The sequence below is a fragment of the Alligator sinensis genome, unplaced genomic scaffold (assembly GCF_000455745.1).
Source record: "Alligator sinensis unplaced genomic scaffold, ASM45574v1 scaffold55_1, whole genome shotgun sequence".
NCBI lineage: Eukaryota > Metazoa > Chordata > Crocodylia > Alligatoridae > Alligator > Alligator sinensis.
Window position 1 is genome coordinate 613,633 of NW_005842224.1, and position 12,539 is coordinate 626,171.

A 12,539-nucleotide genomic window follows, 5' to 3' on the forward strand; every position below is an offset into this window, starting at 1 on the left:
CCCCGAGCCTGCACTTTTCCAGGGTGAAGAGTCCCATAGCTCTCAGCCTCCCATCATAAGGCCTGTTTTCCTGACCTCTGATCATATGCATGGCTCTCCTCTGGACTCTCTCAAGCTTCTCCACATCCTTTTTGAATTGTGGAGCCCGGAACTGGATGCAGTACTCCAGCTGCGGCCTCACCAAGGCCAAGTACAGTGGGAGGATAACATCCTGGGATTTGGAGAGAAGCGTCTATGGATGCAAGCCAGAGCTTTGCTCGCTTGGCCGGCTGCAACATCACATTGGTGACTCATATTCATCTTGTGGTCAATCATGACCCCCAAGTCCCTTTCAGCCGTAGTGTTAACAAGTGTAGCGCTGCTGAGCCTATAAGCATGCTCTGGGGTTTTTTCCCCCAAGATGGAGTACCTTGTATTTTTTGGTGTTGAAGGCAGGTTTTTGTCCACACATTTTCCGAGCCTGTCAAGGTCAACCTGGATCACCATCCTGTCCTGGGGTGTGGACTCTTTACCCTATAGTTTGGTGTCATCAGTGAATTTGGCCAGTCCGCTTCTGATACCAAAGTCCACATCATTAATAAAGATGTTAAAGAGTATAGGCCCAAGGACAGAGACTCGGGGGACCCCACTGGTCATGGCACACCACAATGATTGACTTCCATCAACTACCACTCTCTGGGTCCGACCTTGAAGCCAATTCCCCAGCCAGTGGTTTGTGATGTAGCCAAGGCTGCAGTTGGCCAGTTTTTCTATGAGATGACCATGGGATACAAGATTGAAAGCTTTTTTAAAATCAAGATATATGACATTATCTCTTCTCCCTTGTCCAGGTAATATGTCACCTGGTTATAGAAGGAGATGAGATTGACCTACCCGCGATAAACCCATGCTGGCTATCCCTCAGGAAGTTACCTTCAGCCAGTTTGTCAAGAATGGTCTCTTTGATGATTTTTTCCAAGATCTTCCCCAGGATAGAGGTCAGGCTGATGGGCCTGCGGTTCCCTGGATCTACTTTCCTCCCTTTCTTGAAGATAGGCACTACATTGGCCTTCTTCCAATCTTTGGACACTTTGCCTGAGCACCACAAATTCTCAAAGATCTGTGCCAGTGGCAGAGTTATGATGCTTGCCAGCTCCTTAAGTACCCTGGGGTGTAAGCTGTCTGGGCCAGCTGACTTGAAGGTGACCAGCCTCTTAAGGTGTTCCTTCACATGGGCAACATTGATGAAGGGTAACAATTCTCCTTCGCCCTGGCTGTCCCATACCGTACTGAGCAGGACCGTCCTTTGGGGCTGGTGAAAGATCGACGCAAAATACCCATTAAGCAGGTTGGCTTTTTCCTGGGTGTTGGCTGTCATTTGACCCATATGGTGAAGCAGGAGCCCAATGTTATCCTTGCTTTTCCTCTGGCTCCCCACATATCTAAAAAAGGACTTTTATTGTCCTTCATATGTGTAGCCAGTTGGAGTTCAGTCACAGCCTTAGCTTTCCTGGTAGCTCCCTACAGGTCCAGACCAGTGCAAAGTACTCCTCCTTTGGGGTGGACGCAGCCTTCCATCCTTTATAGGTCTTTCTTTTTAGATGCAGGAGGTCCACTAGTTCCCTGCAGAGCCAAGGGGGCTGCTGTGCCCTTTTTCTAACTTTCCTCTGAGATGGGATAGACATTGCTTGAGCTTCCAGGATCGCTCCCTTGTAACCACTCTTCCTGAACCCCCCTCCCTTTTGGGTCGAGGTCCCTTAGGGCCTCATCAACAAACCTCTTGAGCTTGTCAAAGTCAGCTTTTCTGAAGTTGAGGACTTCTGCTTTGCTGACTGACTTGCCAGCTTTATGACAGATGGTGAAGGTAATCAGATCATGGTCGCTGTCTCCCAGCTTCCCTTCAATCGTTAGGTTGCTGATTAAGTCATCCCCCATTGCCAGTACCAGGTCGAGCAGTGCTTTGCCTCTTGTCGGTCCATAGACTTCTTGAGTCAGATAGAGCTCATCCACACACAAGGAACCTTTGCGACCATCTGATGATACAGTGTCATCTGCCTCAGGGAGGCAGCTGAGTTGATCTGAGGAGGGTCACACCCCCCCGCCCCCAGCTCCTACTTGGCCCAGCCCCCCAGGGAGCCACATGACTGGACTGCCAGTGTGTGAGACAGGGTAGCGGGGGGCACTTATCTGACCCTTCCTTCAGTGGGATGGAGGGACCCCACTAGACCCCCGAGAGTGGCGCGGTGCCAGCGGGCCCTTCTGCACATTTGGATGACTAATTTGTTCTAGTCATTAAAATAACCTTGGTAGCATGAACTGGATACAGTGTCATCTGCCTGAATTTCCAGAACCTAAAACATTCTACTATAACAAAAGCCTTAGTCTGTCTGTCTGTCTGTAATGTTCTGGGCCAACTGTGCATTCACCACCAAGAGGGCACATGCTGATTGGCTGAGAGGAACTGGAGCATTATAGACAGAGGGCCCAAGGGAGCCACCATGCCGCCCCTACACCCAGTAACAGCCAGCAGGGAGGGAGAGACAGTGGGGAAGACAGGAGGAAGGGAGGGAGGCAGGGAGCGGGAATGGGAAGGGGGGGTTTCCAGGGCCATCACCCCCGCCACCGCTGCTGCAACCCCCTTGCTGCCCACTGCCCGGCCCTGACAACAGCCAGCAGAGAGGGGGAGGTGGCAGGGAGGAAGGAGAGGGGGAGGAGAGGCAGGGAGCGGGGGCATGTTGCATCCTGCCGCATGTCTCTGGCCACCGTCATGTGGCCAGCTCCCCTCCCCCCTGTTTCTAGGAGCTGGCAGCGGTGCGGGGTGGAGTGGCAGGGGATGGGGGGTGCACAGGACCACACTGAGAGTGATGGGGTGTGAGGGGATGCAGGGGGTCTCACAGAGCTGAAGGTGGAGAGGCGGCACTGTGGGGCACTGAGCAGCAGCACTCCATCCCCGCCCCCCCCACCCCATCATTCATGACAGGCAATTTGTTAATTATCTATAAAAAGGCATGAACACTCCTATTTTTCTCAGTTGGGGCCTGGTGAACTCCATGATTCCATTGCCATGGAATCCATTATTTTTTGAACGTGCTACAAAATTCAGTATTTTTCTTACAGAATTTTCTGTTTTCTTTTCCTGCTTTAATAGGACTTGCCTGTAGCTGCCTCTTACTGGCCCAAAAGAGGAAGTTACTTGAATTACAATACAAAGGCTCCTTATAGAGTAGAGCGATGGTTAGCGGCATTAGTCTGAAGTCTATTCAAGACATCTGATGAAGTAGACTATTGCTTATGGAACCTCATGCCTCTCTGAACCTGTCAGTCTCTAAGCTGCCACCCTGCCCTACATTCTGCATCATTCCAGAGAGTCAGGCAGCATGAGACTAGGGCACCAGAGCTGGAATCTAGCCTGCAGGCCCCTGGTGTGTTAAGCAGCCTGGAGAACAGTATAATAGCCCTTGAAAATAATCAATAAGCATTAGGTTAGATAGAACTGCCAACTGAAAACCATGTTAGTATGTATTTATGTGGGGGTGGGAAGATAGAATAAAGGATATTAAATGTATTATGTATAAGAAAGTTGAGTTTTTTACTTACTGTCATGGAATTTGTTTCCTTTGTGTCAGACAGTAAATGGGATCTGCATCTCAGGTATGCATATTGTATGGTAAAGGACTCCTTGGGCAGCATCAACCCTTTTTGGGAAGCCCAGACCAAAAATTGATCCTCCAAAAGTAGACTGCACTCTACAAAATACATTAATGAACAAGTTACACAACTTCATTTTCAACAGCAGACACTTCCTACAAACTATGCGCACAAAGATGGAACTCCAATATACCAGCCTCTTCATAAACCACCTGGAGGAAGAATTTTCTGGAAAACCGCACCACTAAACTTGTACTATACCTGTGATACATAGATGATATTTTCATTGTCTAGACTGAACGCCTGGACTCAGTTGCTGATTTCCACCACAGGTTTGACAACCTTACTCTTCAATCAAATTCTCCCTGGAATACTCCTACATTAACATCAGTTTTCAATATGCCTCAATCCACATCCAGGATGACAGCCTTCAAACTACTATATATAGAAAACACATGGGCCACCATGGGTTACATCCACAAAGTTAAATCCAAAAAGGAAGGTCTAGGGAACTACGGATCAGTCAGCTTCACCACAGTCACTGGAAAAATCATGGAGCAGGTCCTTAAGGAATCCATTAAGCACTTGGAGGAGAAGAAGATGATCAGGAACAGTCAGCATGAATTCACCAAGGACAAGTCATGAATGACCAACCTGACTGCCTTCTATGATGAGATGACTGGTTCTGTAAATGTGGAGAGAGCAGTGGATGTGGTATAACTTGATTTTGGCAAGGCTTTTGATACAGTCTCCCCCAACATTCTCGCAGGCAAGCTAAGGAAGTATGGGCTGGATGAAAGGACTGTAAGGTGGATAGAAAACTGGCTGGAGCATCAGACTTAGAGAGTAGTAATCAATGACTCAATGTCTAGTTGGCAGCCGGTATAAAGTGGAGTGTCCCAGGGGTCAGTCCTAGGGCCAGTTTTGTTCACTATCTTCATTAACAACCTGGGAGATGGCATAGAGTGCACCCTCATCAAGACTGCAGATGACAACAAGCTGAAGGGAGTAGTAGATATGCTGGAGGGTAGGGCTAAGATTCAGAGTGACTTAGAAAAATTGGAGGATTGGGCCAAAAGAAATCTTATGAGGTTCAACAAGGACAAGTGCAAAGTCCTGCACTTAGGACAGAACAATTCCATGCACCCCTACAGGCTTGAGACCAACTGGCTAGGCAGCGGTTCTACAGAAAAGAACCTGGGGTTTTACAGTGAACAGTAAGCTGAATATGAGCCAACGGTGTGCCCTTGTTGCCAAGGCTAACAGCATAGTGGGCTACATTGGTGGGAGTGTTGCCAGCAGGTCAAGAGAAGTGATTTTCCCCTCTATTCAGCACTGGGGAGGCCACTTCTGGAGTACTGTGTCCAGTTTTGCCTCCCCCCTCCCCCCCCCCCCCCACTCACGAAAGGCGAGGATGTGGACAAATTGGAGAGAGTCCAGCAGAGGGTAATGAAAATGGTGAGAGGGCAGGGGGACATGACTTATGAGGAAAGGCTAAGGGAACTAGGCTTATTTAGTCTGCAGAAGAGAAGACTAATAGGGGATTTGATAGCAGCCTTCAACTACCTGAAGGGTGGTTCAAAAGCAGATGGAGCTAGGCTGTTCTCAGTGGTGACAGATGACAGAACAAGGAGCAACGGTCTCAGGTTGCAGTAAGGGAAGTTTAGGTTAGATATTAGGAAGAATTTTCTCACTAGGAGGGACGTAAAACACTAGAATAGGTTACCCAGAGTGGTGGTGGAATCTCCATTCTTGAAGGTTTTTAAGACCCAGCTAAACAAAGCCTTGGCTGGGATGATCTAGTTGGGGATGGTCCTACTTTGAGCAGGGGTTTGGACTAGATGACCTCCTGAGGTCTCTTCCAACCCTCATTTTCTACAATTTTATTATTCTAAAGCCAACCAATACTTACATCCACAAAGATAGCAACCATACCAAACAAACAGAAAAAAAAATCTATAATCTACAATCAGGAGCTGAGATGCTCTGAGAAGAATCTGCACAATACCTAAACCTTGACAATTTGAAAACTGTTTTTATCCAGTTAGGACACTCAAGCACAGAAACAGACCGTATGTTTGAAAAAAGACATCCAAATACCACAACAGCAACCTACTACAATACAAAAAGGAAACCCCCACTAACTGCAACACCCTTGACTGTCACCTACCATCCTACACTTGAACTGACAAAAAGGATCATCAAATAGTTACAGCCTATATTCAAAAAATATCTGACTTTGAAGGAAATGTTCCTAATCCTCCACCCTGCAATTCCTGGTTTTCAAGCAACCCTCTTATCTCCGCCAAGTCATCATCAGAAGCAAAATCCCTGCTGACTAACAGACACAAAATAGAACACAACCCTGCCTTAACAATAAATGCAAAACCTGTCAAATCCTTTCTACCATTGCAACAATCAATGCCCCTCACAATGAAACCATCAGAATCCACAATTCCTATACATGTCTATCCCAGAATGTGGTATACTCCATCCATTACACTAAAAATTATCATGAAAACTACATGGGTGAAACTAGACAAAAAAGACATGCCAAAATGAACGATTGCAGAAAAACAGATAAAGGACAAGAGACAAACAAGCAGGGTAAGAAAACGCTTTTCATAGAACAAACACTCCCTTTACGCCAGGGGCAGGCAATTATTTTGTGCGGAGGGCTGCTTACTGAGTTTTGGCAAGTTGTCGAGGGCCACATGGGTAGCCCCGCCCTTTGCCGGGTGCCCCACCCCCTGGTCACCATCTTGTAACTGGAAGTCCTGCCCCCTAACCCCTGACCTTTGCCACCAGAAGTCCCTCCCCTTGCCCCCAGAAGTACTCCTTTCAGCAAGGGGTTTTGCCATCTCAGAACCAGAAAAATATCCAATTATATTCTAAAAAGTGAACATCTAAAACATTCATTAATTTGATTTCAAAAAATATTTTTGTCCTGGTTTATATATGTTTGAGTAATATACATAGAGGTGATTACACAATAGCTTAAAAAGAAGTCTTAAGCTTGTATACTGTGGGGGGGTATAGGTTTGCGGGGAGATGTGGGTGTGCGGGTATGTGAGGTAAGGGAGCATGCAGGTGTATGTGGATATGTGGGGTGTTGGTGGGAATGGGTGTGGGGGTCTGCATGTATGGCAGTGTGAAGGAGGGTGTGGGTGCATGTGTATGGTGGGGTGTGCATATGGGATTCACCCTATGAATACATACACACACAATGCCCCTGCCTGTGCGCGTGGGCACACACCCTGGCACAGGCCACGTGCTTCCCAGTCCAGTGGTGCAGCTGGGAGCCATGTGGTGCTGGAGCAGGGCGGGGGCAGGAATCAAGGAAATGGCTGGGGGGGGTGGGGCTGGGCTCCTGCCTCCTGCTGCCAGCTCCCCCTGGGGCCTACTTCCCCTGGCTCCTGTCGTCTTTTACAGGCAGCCAGGAGCAGATAAATATTTTCTAAATTTTTTAGGGGTCTCATAGGCCAGATAGAATGACCTGGGGGGCTGGATCCAGCCTGCGGGTCATATTTTGCCTGCCCCTGCTTTATGTCCTCACAATCTCCATGCGCAAGGAAAATTTAGAAAACACTTTCAAAAAACAGGCTTAGGAAGAAAAAATATTTCGCTTACTGGACACACAGAATCAAGGGCTAAACACAGACATTGACTTTATGTCTCATTATTATCTGTTTGATCCCTGATAATCTTTCTACACCCCATGGGTGATAATGATCCTCTTGAATGGTCTTACTCTTCCATGAATCAATTTACCTTTTCTACTGCATTTATCTTGTCTGTTAGCTACCTCATAATGTCCCTTTTATCCTGTTTTATCTACATAGGGAGTTTTACACAGACTTTTATTCTATCTTCTATTTAGCTCAAACTGTGTCTGCTTTTTTCTCAGACTTGAGGAAGGGTACTTGGTACCCAAAAGCTTGTCTATATCCCTTCAACTATACAGTTGGTCCAATAAAACATATAATCCATAAAAATCCTTGCCTCTCAAAGATGCATAAAATAATCCCCAGCAATAATAAAATGCCCCCAGTTCCTAAATGTACAAACGAATGCATGCTGACCCAATTGTTAGGTCCAGTAACCAGGGGCGGCACTAAGGGAAGGGGCTTGGGGCGGGGGCTATAGCTACCCCAAAATTCACCTTAGCCCTACCATAGCCACCCCTTCCAGCGCTGCCCCTGTCCAAGCCCCCCACTCTCCCCACTCTGGGCTGCCACCATCTACCCGACACAGCTGATCCCTCCCCACTCCTGCCTGCAGAGGTGTGGCACTCCTGGCCTGGCCAAATAAATATGTTTGGCCAGAAGATGTATAGGCACAGCCCCTCAATTTTCTGTCTAGCCAACCTCAGCCCCTCCACCAGGAAAAGGCTGGTGCCACCCCTGCCAGTAGCCCTGCCAATCTCTATCTCCTTTGCTGAAGTCACTGCTGTATTTTCGTGCATACAGTGCACTCCCAAATAACATGCACCTTGTGTTCTGAAACTCAAAATAAAGAAAAGGGATTTTTTTTCACAGTCATGGCTTCATTGACCTTGGACAAAGCTTAATCTCAAATGACTCGCCCTTCCTTTCACACATAACTAAACCTGAATTCCTAGCTGCTGCTGAAGACTAGTCTCCATCTATGATTTTGTAAAAAGTTAAAGAGTCCGAGCTAAACAGCTAAAGAAGCCCTGAAATGAGAGACCAGGAGCAGCTAGCAAACAACAAACTTGCCCTAGGATAGGTTAGGTTGATTAGTGGAATATCAAGACCATTACAAAGAAGAAACTATAGTTAACACCTATACAGTGAAGAACAATGAAGTTAACTCCCTCAGTTGCTTCAACAGTAATACCACAGCTGATGTACTGCAGGGCAGAAATCAAACCAGGGTGCTTCCAACCCCAAAGAACAAAATCAGCTTCCCCACATAAAACATGCACCCCAGTTTTGAGTAGAAAGGTGCATGTTGTATGAGAGAAAATGTAATCCTCATGTGTGATACACTCTTCTTTAAACACAGGTTCTGATTCCTATTGTCTAGGCCATCCTTCCTCATTACTGCTCATTGCTCTAGCCCCACTTTTCCCCTCATCATCTCCCTTTGCTGACTGCCCCAAAGTTACCCCAGTAGTCTAATCTTGACCCTTCATTTTAGAGAATTTCTACCTGAGTAAAACCCAAGTAATCAGAAACAACACCTTGTATTTTCTGGGAACTATACTATTTCCCCAGTGAAATCTTCCAGCCTTTTAGTCTTGTGCAACTTTTCTGCTCTAGTAATGGAGGACACAATCCCAGTGGGAACACCAGAGGGCAGTAGGAGCAGAGCAGTAGAGCTGTGTGAAATTTCAGCTGGCATCCAGCAGGCAGATCAGGGGCTCGCCCACACCCCCGAAAGGGCTTCAGGGGCTGTGCCAGAGTCCTCCTGGGGGTGCAGGCCCTCAATCTGCCTGCCAGATGGCAGACCAGCACTGGGCACAGCCCACACCCAGTGCTGGGAGGATCAGTGCTGCCACTGGCCCCAGGCACCCTCCTTGACCCGGCTTTGGTACAGGGCCAGGGTAGATCAGCTCATGTGGGGACCCTCCCCCGCCCCAGGATCAGGGCAGCAGGTCCCCACATGAGCTGATCTGCCCCAGCCCCGTACTGGAGCCAGGTCGAGGAGGGTGCCAGAACCCCCCCCTGCCTCAGGATTGGGTTGGTGGGTCCTCACACGAGTTGATCTGCTCCGGCCCCGCTGGCCCCAGGCAGCAGCATCCAGCTCCTGTCAGCCGGCAGGCAGATTGGGGGCTTGCTGGCACCCCAGGGAGGGCTGTGGGGGCTGTGCCGGAGTCCTCCCAGAGGTGCGTGCCTCCGATCTGCCTGCCAGGTGACAGAAGCCAGGTGCTGCCTCCGGGGGCCAGTGGCAGTGTTAGGTTTGACCTAGAAACCACTACACATAGCCCAAGCAAAAGTCTCTGTTCTGTAACTAATGCTCAATTGCAATGATAAGGAGAAGACAGTCTTAGATAAAGGAGGCTTGAAAACAAAAACAGAATTAGTGGAGTAGGGCAAAGAGCTGATTTAAATATTAAGATTCACACCCCTAGGTGGGGAGAAAGTATGCTAATGAAACATACATGTATGGAAATGAGATACATAGCTAAAACACAGGTATAGAGACATGCTCAGTAAAGAACTCCTTGCGTCACTCCCTTATAACCAATTAGCAAACAAGAATGCTTATGAAGGTCCAATACTCCTGTATAAAAGATGCTCATAATTAAGACTCTGTGTGCTTGTTACGTGAAATTATTCCGCTTGCACCTTGTATTGCTAGCAATAAATCTTTATACTTTCACCCCTGGTATCTTTATTGGCTTTTGCATACCGGGCACGATCCCAGACTTGAGCTGGGGCTCAACACCACCAACCCCAGCCTGGCCCCTATATGATTGGGGCAGGGGCCAAACTCCTAGTGAGCCCTGATCATGCAGGGGCCAGCCCAGGCTCACCGAGAGTTTGGCATCTGATCCCAGGCTGAGACCTGGGCAGAGTGAGTGGCTGGCAGCACTGAGCTCCTAGCTGACAGCAGCCCTGCCTCTCCAACCTCCCCCTCCCAGCACAGCCCTACCAGCATGGCCTCCGACTCCCGCAGTGGATTCCCAAACCAATGACAGAGCAGCAGCGCACAGGCGGCACAGCCAGAGCTTCCCCCACCCTGTCTGCAGTGGCTGCCATGTATGTGCCTGTGTGTGTGTGTGCACGTACATGTGCTTGTGTGTGTATGTGCATGTGCACACGCATGTATACTGCCACCTGCCCCAGATTTCCATAGCCTTATCCCAGATTTTTTGTACATCTCCTTTCTATAAATTGATGGTCTGTGAGTAATAGGTGAAATCGATGAGCATTGATAAAAATCAAATCCTGCCAAGCCTGCCTATGGAGGTCCCTTCCAGCCCTTCTTCTCTATAATTCTATTATTAAATTCTTTTTAATTGATAGAATTTAGACTTGGCCCTTATGCTGGGTAACACCTGCTGAAAGGGCTACAAATTCATATTAATCAGTTATGCTGAGTTCAATATATAGTAGTGAGTTAGAGCTGCAAATCAAGTAATTATATATTATATATATATATATATATATACACACACACACACACATTTTGAAGGATCTTATTGATTCTAATGAGGCACTTCAGGAAAATTGTTAGATAGTATGGGCCAAATCTTTCTTGCTCTGTTTCCCTGGTAGTTTCATCTTATCTTCAGCTTTTCTTACAAGATTTTTTAAAAGTCTGACACTTTTGAACAGTTTTTAAGTTTGGAGAAGTCACTGTATACCTGATACGTAGGGTACCTATTGTCTCAGCACATAGATTTTGTCTCATAATATGTATCATTACCTCATTTGTGACTTGCAACCTTTGATTTCTTTGACACAATAGGTTTATATATGAAGCTTTGTGTCCAGTGACACAATCTTCAGTGAGATTTGTTGGAATACAGACCCTTAATGTAAAGCATGTAGAAAGATTGCCTCAGTATGCTATTTGTCCAATCAGGAATTCGTCTGTGTGCGCGTCTGTACTGAGTGTGGCTGGGAAGCATAATGTAGTCTGTGCAAATGCTGCCAGAGTAAAAGCATATCATTTCAGCTTGTGGTCAGTGCAGAAGCTAATGTGTTGATGGGTGGATAAGGTTATTTCAGTTTCTATTTCATAGTGGATTAGCCTGCTGGCTTGCCTTTGACTGCATATTTCAAATGCTTTCAGATTAAACAAAACCTAAATTCTAAAGTTTTATCTTGGATGCCCAGTGGCTCCAGGTGTGCTTTTGTTGCCATTGAAAGCACTTTATTGCTGTGACTTAACAGAAGTGCATGGCTTTAAAGAACTTCAAAAATAAGTACAGTGCTTTAAATTAACAGTTGGTAAATGAGGTATTAAATTTGAAGTGCTGTATTTTATGCACTTTAAACAACTTCCGTATGCTGGTCAAATTTCTGACCAGTGAAGAAACCCCAGGAGGCTGCAGAGTGCCACCTGCCTCCTAGCTTGGGAAGTGCATGGAGGCTTAGACCCCCTGCCCCCCACCCCCAAACACTGCACTTCCAGCATGTTTACAAGCACTGTAAATTTATAGTGCTATAAAAAGTGCTCTAAATTACAGTGCTGTAAAACATGCATGGTACAGCTGTGCAAATCTTTGCGTGGTGATTCGATTTGGAGGAGATTTGGCCCAATTTGGTGGCCAAATCTCCAAATCTGAATTGAATCAGGGGACCAATTAAAAGGTCCTAATTGATTTGAAGCTCTCCAGATCTTCAGAAAAGATTCGGAGAGCTTCAATGGTTTGGGCAGTACCTGGTGGCTGCAGCAGGGAGCTGGAGCCAGACTTGGAGCTGGTAAGTAGGGGCAGGAGAGGCAGAACTGGAGGAGGGGGGAGAGGACCATAGGGGTGTCACAACCCAAGGGTGTGATTTTTGTTTGTGTGTGCTTCGGCACTGCTAAATTATTTCCTGCCACTCGGAGCTTTCTTTGCAGGGTGCATTTCTGAGTTGCAGAAAGGAGATGCACGTTGCAAGGAGTTCCCGCCATTTGTATTCAGATTCGTGCCCCACTATTGGCCAGTTCTAAATTATTCCTATGTGGCGGCTAGCGATTGGCTTGCTAGCCGTATAAGAGGCTTGAGCGGTTTCCGCCCAAGTTGGAGGACTCCACGACTATCTGGAGGAGGAGAACTTCATGTCTCGTGAAGATCTCTAAGCGCTGCAGAGTCTATCGGACCCAGCGTGTATATCAAGAAGGCTACAGGGGTCTGATCAGCCTCTCACCTCTCCCCGTCGCCGAACGATCCCTCGATGTACCCTTCCCTGCGCGCAAAGTTCCACGGAGCCTAGCAAACTTCGTGTGAGTGA

The 12,539-nt window shown here is 47.3% G+C and overlaps 1 long non-coding RNA gene across 1 annotated transcript in view; it reads right to left on the reverse strand.

Moving 5' to 3' along the window:
- LOC102378064 overlaps positions 1 to 12,539 on the reverse strand; it is a 45,994-nt gene that overhangs the window by 17,051 nt on the left and 16,404 nt on the right. Inside the window, exon 2 of the long non-coding RNA XR_324260.1 lies at positions 3,577 to 3,725. This is a non-coding gene — a long non-coding RNA (uncharacterized LOC102378064). The remainder of the gene's footprint in view (positions 1 to 3,576; positions 3,726 to 12,539) is intronic.